The sequence below is a fragment of the Haemaphysalis longicornis genome, unplaced genomic scaffold, assembly GCF_048455015.1.
Source record: "Haemaphysalis longicornis isolate Haplotype H1 unplaced genomic scaffold, Haemaphysalis longicornis Haplotype H1 scaffold_53, whole genome shotgun sequence".
NCBI classification, from domain to species: domain Eukaryota; kingdom Metazoa; phylum Arthropoda; class Arachnida; order Ixodida; family Ixodidae; genus Haemaphysalis; species Haemaphysalis longicornis.
The window spans coordinates 650,074-668,917 of record NW_027526389.1 but is presented as its reverse complement, the minus strand read 5'-3'; positions in this window follow the sequence as shown (position 1 = coordinate 668,917).

Sequence of the window (18,844 nt, the reverse complement as noted above, 5' to 3'; positions counted from 1 at the left end):
TATTTGTGCCTGTGCCCAGCCCAAGGCAGGTGTGGAGTGCTGCCTGCTCTGAAATTCACTATCATCCTGGATACTGAACAGGCTACAGTAGGAAGGTTCAACGATGCTAGGATGTCTCCTAGGGACATGAACAACACTCTCTCACGAGAGAATGGTCTGGCGACCCTAGTATTGTATATGGTCGCAACCTGCGATGACTCACCAACTCGTCCTCAGTCCATAGCAGCTGTAGAGCACCTGCCCATGGTGGCAGTAAGAATAGCGAAACAGCACAGGGTGCTGCGAGTCCCTGGGTCTGGAAACAATGCCTTTTGAACTGGAGCCTGCTAACGTTCAAAACACTCACCTCGTCTAGTGAGAGAAGCTTTGCTGTACTACTAGAGGAGCTCCCAGACATTAGGTGGGGTATCATAGGGTTAAGAAAGGTTGGAAGGTCATGAGAAGTCTTTATAGAGCTCACTAGTGGGCATATTTTGGGCTGCCGTGGACCCCAAGAGAAATACGATCATGGGGTGGGATTTTCAGTCCACAGACAATTAGAAGGAAACCTGGAAGATTTTTCCAGCATTAGCGAGAAAGTCGCGGCTGTTGTCATCAAGCTAAACAAGCGATGCAGATTAAAGACAGCCTGCCCGTCATCAACCAATTATGATGACTAGCCTTAGACAGCTGCTACGAGACGTCGAGTTCGCAAACAAGAACGCAACAACGCAGTTCCCGATTTGAAGGGAGACTTTAACGCAAAGGTCGAAAAGAAGCAAATGGGGGAAAGATTAGGGCTAAAATTCAAAGGCAACAGCCTAGGGGATACACTGATGGGATTTACAAAACAAATAACCTAATGTAGATTAACACATTCTTCTACAAACGAAGGAATACAAAATGGACATGGGAAACTCCTTATGCCACAGCAAAAAAACGAAATTGACTTAATTTTACGTGACAACCAAGTTATCGTGCAAGACATAGAGGGTCTAAGTAAGATTTGGAGCAGCGATCATAGGATGGCTAGATGCGAACTAAGGCTGAATCTTACAAGGGAAAGACCGAAAATCGTTATTACTAACAATCCCTAATGGAGTCAGCCAGAGCTAGATCGCAGGAAATTAAAATAACTCTACAAAGGAATTAGCGCTTATGAACGAGCAGACTGAGGTCAGTGTAGACCGGGTAAATGACAACCTAACATCGGCACTCAGTGAATCGGCCAAAGCTGTAAAAAATCGAATAAAATAACTGCAAAACGTAAGAACATGAAAGATTCAATTACGGCCGATTGGATTGAATTAGCCGAGCTTTCAAAACTGATTAACAGAAGTACAAACAACCACATTCATGGTTACAAGGCGGCAGTGGTCGAGGAAACGCTGGAAATAAGGGTAAGCTTGAAAGCGAATAAGTGAAAGATCGCCATCGGCAAAGACAGAAATAAATCACACAGGGACCAGCAGTGTAACATTGTGTACACCTTGGACGAGATAATATAGGTAGTAGAACATTCTACACGAGGCTGTATGCCAGCAACTTTAGCCCCGAGGATGCTACTAAGAGTACTGGCTGAACTCGCGACGTTTTACTAGTAACGAAAGGGGAACCTGGAAGGACCTTTAGGGGAATGAAAAAAAGGGAAAAGCTGCAGGTGACGACGGCATAACTGTAGATCTTTTGAAGGAGGGAGAAGATATTGTACTGGTAAAGCTTGCCGTACCAATTTATTAATGCTTGAAGATTCAAAAATTGCCCATGGCCTGGAAAACCGCCAAAAGTTTTCAGATTGATAAGAATGGACACCCCAAGAACGGCAATAATTTTAGTCCCATCAGCCTACTCTGAGTTGTTTACAAGCTGTTTACCAAAGTTATAGTTAGCCGCTTAGGTGACAGCCTGGATTCCCAAATACCCATAGAGCAAGCTGGGTTAAGGAAAGGGTACTCAAGCACGGATCACATTCATGCCGTCAGTCAAGGGATAGAAAGATCCGCACAATACACTAAATTATTTTACAAGAGATTTATAGACTAGAAGAAAGCATTTCATTTCGTACACACCAAAGCAGTGCTAGAAGCATTAAATGACCAGGTAGTAGAGGAAACCACCATAAGACCTCTAGAGGACATCTATAAGGATTGAACGGGCAGGATAACCCTCCAAAGGAACAATAAATTTCCGTTCCGAAATAGAGTAATAGAGGCAGATACAATCTCGACAAAACTATTCGCAGCATGTCTGGACGGGGTATTTGGAAAGCTTTGCTAAGAAACATACAAATAAGGATAAACTGGTAATACTTGAACCATTTCAGATTTGAGGACTGTAGGGGTCGGGTGTTCCCGTCATTAGTGTCATGGTTGCATGCCCGGGAAGGCAACGGGGTAACGGCTGCGCGGGCGTACAGGGCCCCTCTTGTGTGTGCAAGACGGAGAAAATTGCGGGAGCGGCTATGTGGGTGAGCGCGCTTTGTTGGGTCATGTTTCACGCGGCGAGTGGGGTGTATTGTTGAAGCGGGTTGAAGGTTCAAAGGGAGTGTATTGTTGTGCACGCTCGCTAGGTTGGGGTTGCGTTTATTGTTGTGAACGCGTGCTAGTTTGGAGGGTCATGTATTGTTGCGCCCTCTTGCACACGGGGCCTGCTACAGGTAGGTGCGTGGGGAGCGGGGTGGGAGCGAGCCCCGATACGAGGTTTCGGGGCTGCTGCCCCGATACGAGGTTTCTTGGACCGCAAGTGTGCGCAGTTCGAGCAGACCGGGTTCTGTCGTGGCTCCTCTCTGAAGGTGTTCCGCGGGCACATAGCGACCAACGGCCTCCAATTATCCTCTTTGTAACCAACTGTAATAAGTATAAATACAACTTTTGGTTACGTGTCAACAGGTCTTTGCCATCAGCACAGCCGCAGCGCAGCACCAAAACGCAACGCTGGGCTAGCAGGAACTCCAAGGGTCACCACCGCCCGCCTCGCAAGGAGGCGGATTGGAGGAGAACGAAGCATTACTAGGGCGACATAGTGTTGCGGAGTGGACTGCAGAACACATGCAAACAATTCTTGAGGAACTACAATCACAAAGCATGGCCTAGGCTAAAATATGTATGAATACATCTAATCACGCGCTCACTAACTACGAATCTTACACATACCGCCGACTACAAACTGGCACATTCTTCAATCACGCCATCCTACACCACATCGCCCCCACCATATACCCTTCCCAATGCCAGCACTGCAATTCCCCTCTCACCCCTTACCATCTAGTATTCTCCTGTCCATACTCACCTAACCCCGCCTCTCCCCCCCCCCCTGGAGCAGTGGGAGACAGCTGACCAGCCCGGACCCAGACCGCCAGCCAGCAGGCCCTGGTCGGTCTCCCGGGCTATCCAGTCCGCGTGGTCACGAGGCCTCCTGGATAATGGAGGCTTCCCACACGCCTTTCCGTTCTCCTGTTGCTCCAATAAACGTTCACCACCACCACTTAATTAAGGAGGAATTAGCCAGCCAAAAACGTCCTCTTCAGCTTAGGAAACGAAGCTGAACAAGAAGTAAAAGAATTTAAATACTTCGGACAGATCGTTAGTGCTGACCTCAACCACAGGAGAGAAATCCCGAGAAGAATAGGTATGGATTGGGGAGCACGCGGCAAGCACTCCCAAATAGTAAAAAATATGCTACGTCTGTACTCTCAAAAGAAAAAAAAAATTCGGAACCACTGCATACAGCCTATGATGAAATACGGAGCTGAAACTTGCACCTTCCTAGCAACTAGAAAGTGAACTTATGTCTGGTCAACGGGCCATAGAATTAATAATGTTAGGAATAACACTCCGTGGCAGGCAACGCGCTATCTGGATCAGCCAACAAACTAGAATAGAAGATATCATAGTTCAAATAAAAAAAAAGAAACAGACTTAGGATGGCCATATAGGGAGACAAACCGACAGCCGATGGACAGTTGGAGTAGCAGAGTGGATACCAGGAAATAGGTCTAGAAGAAAGGGAAGACCATTAACTTGATGGAGCAGTGAAATAAAGAAATTAGGGGGGTAAACTATGGACTCGAACAACGCACGACAGGACCGTGTGGAGATCAATGGGAAATTCCTTCGTCCTCGGTAGGCTGAAGAAGATGATAATCGTAATCACCCTTTAATACGTTAAAATTGTACAAAATTATGGAAAAAAGGTTATTCCCATTTAGCCGAAGTCAAGGACGCCGTAAAGCAACGACTGTTTAAATGCTTCGTATTCTTTGCCAATTACCCTCACAGCCGAGGCAGTGTAGCCCCCTGCCTTTCCACAAAATAGCAGATTTTGCGAAAGTAACGAATTTATTCGTTATAATGGTGCAAGTGCAGATAACTAAAAGAACGGAATTAAAAAAAAAAAACTAAAAAAATTGATAAAATATGATTTTCATAAAAATGATCTGACAAATCCAAAAATATGCATCTCGTACAGCTCTTACAAAAACAAAAGACTAAACAAAAAATTGGCAAACAACGCGCAAAAAACGAATATAAATGTCGAAATTGCGAAAATCGCTAATGCAGTGCACTTGCACGGAAATGGAGATATCGCAAAAGTAACACATTTATTTGTTACAACGACATACATGGAGATAATTGGAAGCAACACTATTTGCACAAACAAAAAAATAACAAAAATAGAACGAAAACTAAATGGTCTCACAAAAGCAAATACACGCAGCTTAGACATCTTCTCCCAAGTGCGAAGAGTAAAGAAAAAATCAAAGCGACCCTGCACAACAGTGCAAACTTGATGTCACAGCGGCCCGGTGTTTGTGTTACTACGCTAAACTCGACAATGGCCGTAGAAGTCACCCAGAACCATCTATCTCGTATATATATATATATATATATATATATATATATATATATATATATATATATATATATATATATATATATGGCGGTGAGATGTTTGAGTGGCGCCCCCTGGATCTGACGTCAGCTTAGGGACCCGCTCCGCTGTCGTCTGCTACATTCGCCCCGCTGCTCCACCCGCGCCGCGGTCGTCCGGTTCTGACTGGCAGCAGTGCCTTTGCTAGAAATCGCCCGCTTTGATGCTTTGGTGCTTTAAAAAGCGTGTTAAAAATCAGATTCTGACGGCTCTGAATAATTTCAAGCTTTGTCCCGCACAATTTTACAACACACGAGGAGAGAGAGAATGACTTTCAGAGAGCATCGCTCAGACAATCGTGTGTAACTCGCCCTGGTCCTATCTAGCGTATTTGCGAGTTACAGCGCTCAGAGCTCCTCGATAAGTATTCAAAATGCGTAGGCTTCCCTTAAATATTTCTGAGATGCTCTTATGAAGACTCAACAGTCTAATGCTACGCATCAAGCAGCGGGTCGCACAGCAGGAAATAAAACGGGTGTTTTCTCTTTCTTTCGTTGTTGTTAGATGAACGGTTTTTTTTTTCTGTGCCAAACGCATTCATTTTTCTGCACCGTCCTAAACGTCCTAGGAAGTTTGGGGATGTTTGCGAGGCTCACAAAGTTCGTGTGAATATTCAATGCAATAAGATCTGTGCTACGGCGCAGATAACGTTGTCCACAGTACCCGAAGGCGGCTTTTGTGCACCTAATTTCTATCGAACCATCGATATCGTAACGAACTCAATCTCAACCCGAAACGTTATGACATGATTACGGTGTTGAAAACTTGATAGACTTGCTAACTAACGCAATAAATAGTATACATGCCAATTTTCAGTATAACACAATTCGAAACCAATGAATATGTCCAGACAGCTCTTTATTGTTTTCCGACCCCTTCAGTCGCAAAGAACAAATCCTGGCCTGCTCGGGATGACGTTCGGTGAATTGAAGAATGAATCTTACTCTCTCGTCTTGGACTGAGGAGCCTGCCCACTAACCAGCTCGATTTTAGTGTTAAAGTTTTCTCCTCCTCCTGGTCCTCCCCCTCCTGAGTGCAGTTTTACTATAACGCCTATTTGAATATTGGGATGATATGGCTGTGGCAAATGTACCGAAATATCCCTCCAAATCTGAACAAACATAGTCTTTCTGTATGTTTGCCTTACAGGTTACTCGTTTTGCTCAATAAGCCTGCATACTGGCAGAGTCTTTCAATGCTTTACTGGTCACGAAACTTCTCCGTAACTCAATGGGAGAGCTTCATATGCTGCGTTTGGCCGCCGCGCGGTGGCGCCACCCTCTCACTGAGGTCACTCCTCGGGCGGCGTTGCGCTGGCTCGAACGGCGGAGCCGCGGCGAGTTGTGTTTGTTTTGTGCGGGAAAAAAATGTAACGGGCATATCACACTCTTGTGATGCGACTTAAGTAGTGTGACGACGATGCCGAACATGTGTTGCGTCCCGGGATGTCATTCCTTGTACAACGATACCACAGAAAATGTCTCCTTGTTCTGTTGACCGAGCGACGGGCAGCTGCGTGAGAATTGGAGGCGCGCCATTCCGAGGCAAGCAAAGGGAGATTTCAGCTTTGATTATAAATGTGCGGCAGTGTGTCGAAATGCACTGTGTGTGAGAATGGAAAAAGCAATGTACTATTTTGAGAGCATCGTGGACCTAGAATTATAAAAGGCTAACTTAAAGCCGGCTTTTGTCATATCAGTCAGGTTGTAGCGGTGCTCCATTACCTGTTTGCAAACTTGTATTACCTTGCGCTCAGGCTCGCGTGTAAAAAAGCTTCGGGACGTCCTTGTGCTTTTACTTTTCATATTTCCGCGAATTATCCCTGAGGATTCGTTTTGTTTGTTTTGTAACCGCGCGTGGCCGATTCCGGTTTCTTATCTGGCGTTTCAACCGGAGCGCCCATTTGCTCTGTTTGTCGTACGTCCCGTCAGGCAATATTGTTTGATATGGAAAGGGTGCCACCTTGTCGCTAACTTGAGTTTTTGTTTCTTCGACAATGTTCTCAATCCCATTTCCATGGATCTGAAATTAATAACGTTCCGAGAGTAATGCATGCATAGCAAACGCCGCGCAACTCACTTTATCGACGTTCATCTGTGCACGTCAGCCCTCATTCACACAGCCGTCACCTTCTCCGTCACGGCACCGTCACGTCAACGAAAAGCGACGTTGACGGAACGGAGAAGTGTTCAGACTGGATCTACACGGGAGCTTTCCGTCAGATTACAAAGTCATCTGCCTAGTGATCAGTTTAGCCTAGACTTGAGCGTTTTTAATCTAAAAAGTAAGGAAAATGGTTTGGGCTCACTTTTCGCGAAATTTAGCCGTAAAAATTTGTTTTCTGATTAGCTGGTTTAGCGCGGGGCATGGTCACGTCACGTTGACGTGACGGAAACGTAGAGCTCGGCCTCCGGTCACCGTCGCACCATTTTCGGCGAGAAATCGGTCGAAAAACGGCGCCCATGACGGAAGACGGTGACGGGACGGTGACGTGACGGGGTGAAAAACGGCTGTGGGAATGAGGGCTCACACTGCGGACTGCTTCTTCGACGTTTGTGTTTCATTCTAGTCTTTTCTAGTGCAGGAGATCGCTAGCTCGCTGCGTTCAGAAAAGCTTTGCTTCGTTCTTGCCTGCGTGGAAATATTCTGTTTTCTCCGTGTGCTGCACATCGCAGCGCGAAAAAATAAATTTTTGTACGCTGGACCAGGCTCTTTTGTCTCCCTTCGTAACATTGAAATTTTTTGTTGCGTGTGATAAAATCAGTTTTATTGTTCTTCTTTCGCTTCCTGATTTTTTTTTTCAAGTATTGCAAAGCGTGGATGCAGAAAGACGCATGGTGCAACATATATCTCTTCGTGTTTTGATCCTTCGCGTTTCTGCAGCGTTTTTAGATGTTCTCAAGTATGTAACAACTCATCGAAACGACAATACTATTGGCCTATCTCTTTTAGCGTTCTGTGCATTCCAGAGCAATCAACGGATTCATTAAGCATAGTCTGAACGACGCGTACTTGGTTTCTTTCAGTTTTTTTATTGTATTATCGATAGGCCCGCAGCATTCCGTGACTACACAGCTACCGTATGTGTGGTATATACAGCTTTGCTTTACGAAAAGAAGCAATATAGATTTAAAAATCCGTAAACACGATGGCGCAGCGCTTGTGCCAGAGCACGCAGAAGCCGTTGCCGTTCGCGGCCAAAGTATACGGTATTTTGCTTCGAAAACTAAAACCCCATTGAAGGCAGGTGATACACATATATTCATCGCTAACTATTACGAAAAAAAAAAACACACTTAATCAGCGCGCAGACACCAAAAGCAGCAAGCGTTTGCACGCCAAGAGCTGGCCAATATGCCGCACGCGCGGCGGCTGGATGACCTTCGTGCGGCGGTGGCGCCTGTAGCGGCGCGCGCGGTCCCTATATGAAACGAGCGCCGGAGTTTCGTGACCAGTAAAACATTGAAAGACTCTGATACTGGTTAGAAGCCTGGTATAAAACCAGCACGCGCCTATACACTCAGCAGGTTATTTGGAAATCAAGCTATATTATTCGTGCCCCATAGTGCATGTCGGCACACTTTCATGCCGTAACAACGTAAAATGACTCGATACAATAGTTTCGAGTGTTAGGCAAGGTTGCCAAATCAGTTTTACGTTACATACGATTAGCTGGAATCGCAATGCCTTCTGCCAAAGCCGACAGCCCCGAAGCCCTGGAATTTGTTTTGGTCTTCCATTTTCGCTGTTGTCGGTTGTCAGCCTGCGGCTGTTACCTTTGCTCCAAAGACTGCTGAACACAGAGGCTGACTCCTAGCTCCGACTCTTCGCGCTCCGCGCAGGACCAGCTTCGCAGCAATGCATGGGCGACGCCGGCAATGTTTTTTCCCGGAGCGGTGTCAAAAACTATACTTAAAATCACGCCTTGAGCTAGTTTACGCTATTTTAAGCCTTTTGTTACGAAAAAAAAGTTGCGCATTCGCGAGATCTGCTGCGTACAAGCACAAAATCTCAACCGCGCGCAAAGAAACAGCACAGAGGGCGAGCCCGAGTGAAGCAGACGACAAATGCGAGAATCCCTAAGCCGACGTCACGGAGGCGCGCTCCGCAGCGCCGCCCGTGGTCGCGCTCACCGCCAATATATATATATATATATATATATATATATATATATATATCTATATATATATATATATATATATATACAGGGTGTCCCAGCTATCATGCACCAACATTTAAAAAAAGAGAAATTGCGTAACTCGAAGAAAACCTAGTGCATAATGTTTGCAGTACTGTGAAGAAGCGGAGAGTAATTTTTTCGTTAATGAGACTTAATTAATTAATTGTAATTAATTATCTAACTCGAGAAATACTGTCCTAATCACTAAAGTGTCAATGAGGCACTTGTAGGTAACCACGAGGGGCATCTAACTGCGCTATTTTCAGCGACGAACTAATTGCTTACTCATTTATTCTGACTGATAAAGGAAACCCGCGAAATATGAAAAATACCACGTGACGACGCTTACGCGCGCATTGTAAAGCAGCGTCCCCAAACAAAGCTGATTGAAAGCAATTGCTTTGCGTGTTACCCGCCTGAAGAGACAGCGCATCACCTTGATAATAGCATGCATGGAAGGAGCAGCAGCAGCAAGATTCGCGGGACGCCTGTGCAGATAAGGAACAAACTCGGTCGCGATTTCTTCTTTCTTTCTTTTGTCTATTTCATTCTGGCTAACTCAGAGGCAGCCTGTTTGAGGGCGTTGTTTTACGGTGCGCGCGGAGGCGCCGTCACGTGGTATTTTTCATATTTCGCGGGTTTCCTTTATCAGTCAGAATAAATGTGTACGCAATTAGTTCATCGCTGAAAATACCGCAGTTAGATGCCCCTCGTGGTTACCTACAAGTGCCTCATTGACACTTTAGTGATTAGGACAGTATTTCTCGAGTAAGATAATTAATTACAATGAGTTAATTAAGTCTCATTAACAAAAATTACAATGAGTTAATTAAGTCTCATTAACAAAAAAAATACTGCCCACTTCTCCACAGTACTGCAAACATTTTGCACCTGGTTTCTTTCGAGTTACGCCTTTACTCTTTTTTTAAATCTTGGTGCATGATAGCTGGGGCACCCTGTATAGCGCTTCAGCAGAAGACTAAATCAAATACACAGTGAAGTTTGTAAGTTCCTTACTTTTGCAGTGCCTTTTCAGTCTTAGTATACTTAATCGTCTGCCTTTCAAACGTCTTCGTCGAGCAGTGCACCGGCGGTTGAAAACCTGCACTACGTCTTCATGCTGTTTCTCTGGGCGATTGCATTTTTGCCTACCAGCGCGATGGCCTTCATGATACCCCGCCTCTTCATTTGGCATTCCGAACTTCCTTGATAGCCGCATGCCATAAGTCAGTGGCACAAAGTCAGAGTTCTGTCGGAGAGTTCTGTGAGTTTATGAGCGCAGGTCGTTGCCCTTAATAACGTGGAGCGACAGACGCTAGGAGAAGGCAAGAGTCGTTTTGTCGGGGTCGTTGTTTGCTCAAGCGCTGACTGGAAAGTGCGCTCCGTATGTTTTTTTTTTCTTTTTGAGAGCCTTTCACTTGGCGCAAGCTTCCACGACGCCGGGCTCCCCTCACAAGACGCACGCTCACTTGGGTTGCGTATTTTGTTGCTATTTTTCTGTGAATGCACGCCGCAACCAAGGGCTTAAACAGCTCTGCTGCTAAAAAAATGTCTCAAGTTGGTGGTGCAAGGTTGGAGAAACATCAGAGCTGGCGTCCGCTCTCGCATCGTGGGAGACACGGCTGTTGCACCTCACATGGACTTCTCAACATGCCACTGAAAGTCCTTCGGGACTCGCAGGCCCTGATTCGTGCACTTTCACATCTCTCCCAAACGGTGTCGCGTTGGCACATGGTAGAACCCGCGGTAACCGGCTTCGCAATCTCGGCGTCTGTACAGAGAGAACCTCTGTGCTCGCCCCTTCAGCAGCACGAAGGCGTGTGAAATGGCAAATACAAGAGCCCGCCAGAAATCACGCCTCGAACGCTAGGCAGTAGGTTCTAGAAGTTCCAGCTGGACGGCACCAGGAGCCCCTCACTAGGCGCATACCCACGTGCGTTCTGTATTTTTTTATGTTTTTTTGACAGCTCGTCACGTGGCAGAAGCTCATGCCCGAGCCTGGACGACGTCGGGTGCTCGTCAGAAGCCTTATGCTGTGATTTTTCGTGTGTTTTCTTGCAAACGCCACCGGTAAAAACTCATGCTTACGCAACTCTGGTCTTACAATGGGCAGAACAATGTTCAAAATACGAATACAAAATATCAAAAGTGAGTGAACGATGTAGTGCGCTGCATTTCCACAACAATGCAAATTTGGCGGAACAAACACTTGTAATCGGTAACATACTATAACTGTAGATAATTATCCGGAAAAAAAATTTGAGCAACCAAAGCAGGTTATAAGAAAAAGATCAGAGCAATAATCTGGCCACAGGAACGACATACTTCTTATAAATGTCGCCCTGAAATTGGAAACTAACAACAAAGTCCGCAAGTAACCTTTTTAAATGCGAATAAAAAATAGCTGAAACTGGGAAACCACGTAACGCCCTGCACTTCCGGAAATAGCACGTTTGGCGGAAGTAACACTTTCATTGAGTATGGTAGAGTAGATGGACATAATTGGTCGAACAAAATTTTGCTCAAGCAGAAACAATAATTCTATACACAAGCATTTCACAGTACTTATCATGAAAAATATGCATTTTCTACATCACCCCTACAAAACGAAAGAATAAGACAAAACATTTGGTCACCCTTGCAATACAGATGCGAAGACCAACAAAACAGCGGATCTGGTGGTCTTTACTGAAGCTTTAACTTGCCTTTTCTTAGGTCTGCCCTGCTCTTAAAAAACGCTACAAAACGAAGCTTTGTCGATGCAAATTGAGTGAAATTAAAGTGCACGACCCACCCTTCTAAAGTCTAAAATCCAAACTGCCAAAGCCCGAAGCGAAAGACGTTGCCGGAGTCCAAAGCCAACGCCCGCGCGACAGACCCAAATGAAATTCTGTGCGCACCGAACGCGGTGATAGCGCAATGGGATTGACGCCGGTTTCATAATTTGAGGTTCCCCAATCAATTGCGCCCATCGGAAGCGTTTTTTATTGGGGAGCGCACTCACAAAACCTTCTCGTGGGCTCCTTCCCTCCTTGTCACTGTCTCACACATTTGGACTAGCATTTTTCTCGTTTCCACATCGCCAAGCGGAGTTTTCTGCTAGCGAGCCGCACGTACAAAACTCAAGCATTATATGATCCGTGAAAACCTAATGCATTTTTGGTCCAGTCGAATGTTTGGCTCGTTAGAACAACAATGACACCACTTTTAACGCAAATGTCACTAAAATAAGCTATATAATTAGGAAATACTCGAAAGGCCGCGCAATCTATTAGCTCATTTCTGCACTAGAACAAATGACGTAAGATGGGCAGCTGTACGATTGGCTCACGCCGGCAAAGAAAACGCAAATTAGGCAGACCTAAAAAACTTCCAGAACGAGGTATTTTGGCTTAAATTTAATTCACACCCTTTTATAGGAGTAAGAATTGTGGGGTGAACAGAAGAAATTACGAACGCACACATAACCATAGAAGCACCAGTGCTTACTGCGCGCATTATCCTTGTTATAGCTGCACAGCAGTCCGGCGCGTTGGCGTTGTCTCACACGACACTGGCCAATTGGTATAGGCGATTTTGCTTTTTTTTTAGCGCAGCAACTGTTTCATGAAACGATTACTATCAGTCGTAACAAATGTAGGCCAGGTGCAAGTCTTGCCACAAACACAGCGCGCGTAGAAAGCGGGCGTGAGTGGCATTACGGTGATGTCAAGAGTATGGTGTAATTTCACTGTCAATGAAGCATCGTTTGTGGCCGGACGAGCTCTGGGGACACTATTCATCGCCTAATACTTCGTATAACACAAGCTTCCATTTCTTCTTCCTGGCCCCTCTTAACAGCGCCGCTGTTAAAAGTGCACTAAATAACATTCGAAATACCAATAAAAGTACTTAATTCAGTGAACCGTCTAAGGCGCTGTGTTTCCACAAAAAACCCAGATTTGGCGCAAGTAATACCTTCGATCGTTACAACAACGTAGGTGAACATAATTGGTCCAAAGGTATTTTGTAATACCGAAAAATAGGAAGACCCCCAAAATAGGTTTTCACAAAATTATTTGACAAAAGCAAGAGTATGCATCTTAGATTCTTTACAGAAAACCCAAGAATATACAATCAAGTCCGCAAAGGATCGCTCAAAATGCGAAATAAAAGAGCTTAAATGAGCGAAGTGTGTAACGTCTTGCATTTCAGCAAAAATGCAGATTTGGGGGAAGTAACACCTTCAATCGTTCAAAAGAGTAAATTGAGATAAATGTTCGAGCGGAATTTCGAGAGACGAAAAAGTCAGAAACAGTTTCAGGTGACATCTACGTTTCCGTCGTAAGATGTAAGACGTGAGAGCGTTACTTCGACTGGTATGGAGCGCTTTCGAACGCTGTTGCGGTATTTACGACCTGTGATTCATGAACACTGAAGGGGAGCGAAGAGAAAAAGGTTATCAGAGAGGATTTTTAAGCGGCGTGGCCCAGGAGAGATGACGTCCATCTGTATTTCTCTGACATAAAATGTAAGCATAAACGGGGGCGGGTGTGGATTGATGTTGGTCAGTTTGAGCAAGCAGGTGTTAGTATCAGAATTTCAAACTACTTAATGTCTCGTGCTTAAGCCGGAGTGAATTTTCGTTGCTTTTTGCGAAGAGAGAGTGAGGGATACTGTGTGTGCGTATGCAGATCGAAGTTACGGAAGAAATATTTCAGCTTTGCGAAAAGGGCGTAGAGAGATGGTAGGAATCTCAATAGTGGAACCTGATGTCTTTGGCGCCAGCTGCGCCAGCTCCTTTCCTTGCCCTCTAATCAGCCCTCAATAATATTGGGGTAACGAGCTGGACAAAGCTGCCTCCCATGTCTTAATAAAAGTGGAATATCTAATGTTCGAAGGGTGCTCCCATGAACATATTCTTGGGCATAGCCACATTGCGTGGAAGACAATAGATGTTTCTCTAGTTTTGGCAGAGTTAAGTTAATGTGTGATGTTCCCACCAATCTTCTTCGCCCTCATTGATATGTAAATACTTCTGTTGGTTTGTCCTCCACAGAACTTGGGATTATTCGGCAATAAAACCGCCTTGCAGCTAGGGGAAAAATTGTGTTCCTAGGCGTAAGCTTAAGGGACATTCTTTGCATTTGTCTTGGAGGGGAGCGCGGTATTCGTGGTCCCAAGGAGCACGGAATGTGAGTTCACCTGCTTTTTGGTTGGTACCTCTATCTCTTCCAGACCCTTGTGTCTAGCCGTCCAGGTGATGTTATTAATTTTCTGAATTGGGAAGGTAGTACCTTAAAAAAGCATTTGGGTATTTCGCCAGCCAAAAACCGTATAATGGCTTTTGAGAACATCTAAGGATGTTTGCGCTTCCGTTCAATACTTAGTCGGATCACCAAGTCGGATCACCAAGTCAGATGTCGCTAGTCGGATCACCAAGGGGATGTCTATAGCTTCCGTTTCTTTGTCCATGGCCGTAGGCCATGAAACCACAAAGATTACCTAAGTAGTGAGCTACGACAACTGCTGCCTTATACCCTTATACTTTCGTACATGCCGGACTCGGGGTATACAATTGTCTCCAGAGTTTGAATCTTTCCTCAAATGAACTTATTCCTGCCATATGCCTGTTGTTTTTTTAGGTTTGGATCCACGTTTCCCGTAGAGGAGAGTTTATATGAGGAGCCGCTGTATCAGTGATCTGTCTATCAAGTCGTGCAGTAGTATGTTTTCAAAGGTGTAACCTGTGTTTCATACGATGGCCCGTACTTATTTTCCCAGCAAACCACTAACATCTCTGCGACGTCCCAGAAACATCCGAACGTCTATGTCCCAGCACTATCTCTATTAGACTGCCGTACAACGTGCAATATTTTTATGAAAATTTTTTGATGTTTAGATAACGTTGCTGGTACCCTAATGTCGGACGTTCTTTCAACTATGCTAAAGACGTACTCTCGATGTTGCTGCTGCTTCATTTGTGGATGGTATTCATACATATTTTGCTGACATTGTTCAGATGTTGCTTGTATGTCCGCTTTTACTTCGTACGTGTCTATCACAGTTACATTTATTTTAGCTATATGCTATACATTATCTTCTATACATTATTTACTTATCTGCTTATCTTAACTACTTATCTGCTATACATTATTTACTATACTATACTATAAATATCTGCTATACATTATTTTAAAACTCTCCGCAGGCGTACTGTTTTGAAGTTACCCAGGGGTTTCATATGTGTTTTGTATGCGTTTTGTACCGAGGGGTTTTGTGCAAGTTTTGTCATCCACCAATATTGCTTTGAATAAATGTGGAGGATATATTAAATAAATTAGACTCAACGTACGCCTGAACAAAATTTGACGTTCATGGGAGTTTTTATACAGTGACACCACCATTTTACTTGGTCGTTCTACCTTCGTAATGAAAATACAAATGCTGACCTGAAAAATCGCTGACGAACTTGTTCAGCCACATATATTAACAAAACATTTCCCCAGATTGTACCGAAGGTGAAAGGCTGGAGGAACAGGAGAGCTGGCGGGCTCTTCACCGGTCACTTTCCTCACCGTACGGACATCTTACCCCGCAACGGCAGAAGAGGCGCAATAGCCCTGGCCCGCATTACCAGGCTGCCACCACACATTATAATCACTTATTCGAAGACGGCCATTCAAAACTTCATTCATGGTACGGGTACAGCACTCAAGATTCTCCAAAATACCCATACTCAACCACTCGACATCGTCCGGACACCGGCCCCCACTGGGGTGGGAGGCAACGAAGCGGCCCACAAAGAAGCAGGAGAACTAAACAGCCGTGCTGGCTCGCTCCTGCTCTTCAACACATTGCTCGGTCGGCAGGCGATCGTCTGCTCTCGTCGTATGAAGAAGCCACGGAGCATTATCGCCTCTCCCGCCGCCGTTTTCCCACTGCCCACACATCCATCACCAACGCTCAGAAGCGCCTTTGGCGACTCGTTCAGACCAACTCTCTCGCCCGTCCATCCCTCCTCCACAAGACCTACTCCTCTCAGTTCCCTGCGCCCAACTGTCCCCTAAATAGGAGCGTCCATGTATGTTTCGCCAAAATCGGATACCTTTTGTTCTTTTGCGCCTTAATAGTCAGTAGAAAAAAACTACATTCTTAAGCATCATACACCTGTGTTTCACAAATTATAAAAGCAAAAGGAGCCGATAATGAAGCTAGCGCACTTCCCTGAAAAAAAAAACCGTGTGCTGCCGTCGGGATCGTTCGTGAGGCTTAATAAGCTGCTGCGATAGGACATGGATGTTCCTAATATTGCTTATTGAAGTAAGACGTTGGCTGTATGCGTTATGTTTTCAATTTAAACTTATACACACGTAATGTCGTGAGATATCAAACACAACCTGCGCGCTTTTGATTCTGTTTGAATTTCGCCCCATTTGCGTATGTTGGGCTATTTGAAATAAGCAATGCAAGATTTAGGCAGATAAATCATCTTTATTTTATTTTAGTCAGCAAAATTCCTTATGAAGAACGGATTTTATTTAAGGCTCGAGGTTCGAGGCCAACAATGTTCTTTTATTTGTATCAGAGCCATGAGCGCCGTGTGCTTCATTATACACTCAATGCCCAAAGTGGGGCATGACTTCTTCCCGTGAATACAAAAACTACACAAAATAAACAAAATGTGTACAGCTTGAACCGTTGAAAAGTTCGCTGTTTGATATGCTGTTTCGAGACCGCAAAATAACGACGGTGCTATAAAGCCAGGTCACATGAGCCAATCCAATCCACTGGTCATGACCTTCGGCGTGCATAGAGTGTACTACTAGAAGGATTTGAGTGGGACGAACGGAGCGCTCCACCTGAAGCGGCGCAGAGGGCGCAGCAGGCGAAGTGGACTCTTGCGAGTTGCGCTCGCCCAAGCGCGCGGTATCACTCGGGCCGCGCTTTTTCGCGTTTCGCCCAAATTTTATGTTACCGGGAATGCTAAAGCGACAGCGGGGTAGAAAACAACATGTCAGAATAAATTAAAAGGCATTTTAAAGGCTTTGTGTCGAAAGCGTGCCCTGTTCTTTTTATTCTTTTTTGTTCAGCGAAGTGCTTAGACGCGGAAAAAAGAGCGACTAAGGAACGGAGGCGACAGGGACAAGCCGTAGAACACCACCATCCAATATGTTTTTTTTATGTTCCCTCCTCTCTCCCGGCGTAATATGCAATGAATAGAAGAAACATGGGCAGTGCTGAATTAAATTTCGCTTCGTCTTTTTAATGACACCGGGGCACTTCACTGCAGCGTCAATGAAGCCAAACGAAGAATTTGGCTATATTTTGATTTTACAATAACTTTCCAGAATGTTTTCTAAGAAGTAATGATTTTTAAAATGTTGCGGTCGCAACCCTTCGATTGACGCCTATATTGCTGAAGTTTGTGTGCCAGGTAATCAGATGTGAATGCCGCACTAGTCCACTTTCTATTGAACATATTCCTAGCTGCGGCCTTCGATTTATTGTACGCCTGTGAGCGATGCGCCGCTTTTCGCAAACTCCCCGAATCTTGAGTCGGATTTATGATTGTTTCAATTCATTCATTACGGGGTTTACGCGCCGAAACTGTGTGAAGCGCGTCGTAGTGGAATGCTCCCGATCAATTTTGGCTATGGAGATCTTTAACATGCGCCGAAATCTCGAATACACGGGATTTTTGGCTTTTCGCCGGCAGAAAAGCGGCCGCCGCGGTCGAAAATTGAACCCGCGTCCTTGTGTTCAGCAGCAGAACATCTTAAGCCCCTGAGCCACCGCGGCAGGTTAGTCACAATTTGGCATCTTATTGGCTCTTCGTAGAACACCGCGAATAGACGCCCTATTTTCTATATATTCTCAGAAAACGCCATTTAGACCAGTTCTGAAATTTTATTAGAGCAATTAAGACTCTTATTCGGGCTTTGAATAAGGAAGCTTCTGTCTAGCGTACTCAATTATAGTTGGAGTGCAGACACAACTGATGATTGGGAAGTCTGTTTCGGCGGGATTAAAGGTCGAAGGCACTAGATTGCTAGCAAATGTATCCGTCCAGACTCGAAAAACACAAGCCTTTTGCCCAAACATTGGCACGGCATGGAGCCTACCAATATTTGAACAGTAACAGCACCATATCCCGTGATAAGAAAAAAACCACCGCTCAGCAGAACAAGCGGCTGCTGGTCAACATTGTTGTTCATGGAAATTCAATGTTACTCCACTTGGAAACCAATGCGATCTGTAATGACTCCTGCGAGTGGCGCATCCTCGCTCAAATACTTCTATACGTCGGGCGTCCCAGCGGGCACAACTCGGGCGGGCGATTCTCACTTCTTTACCATCGATAACGTGCGTGTAGTCACGCTGTATGTAGCAGTACTTGAAGTGCAGCTCGCACACCAAGCAGTTTTGTTTCTTAGGTTGATCCTCGAGCTTCATCTCTCGAAACGCCAAGGTGTGATAAGACAATTTTGTAGCCGGCGCGGCATCCTAGCGCGCAAAAGTGGGGAAGGCTTTGGCATTCCGAGGGCGGTGAAATTAAACACTAAAGGCTCATTGCATTTACAACATATAACGGAGACGGATGAGCAGTAGCGGCGGCTCTGCACAGTTCTAAAACACATGACTTAAAACGACTGCGGGACCTCCGATCTGCGGTTCGCCCTATGCCGCCGCGTGCAGTTCGCACCGACACAACCCAATCCACTTAAGGTCCCTAAAATTACTAACGTAGCGCCAACTGCTCCCTCCTTCTCCGCA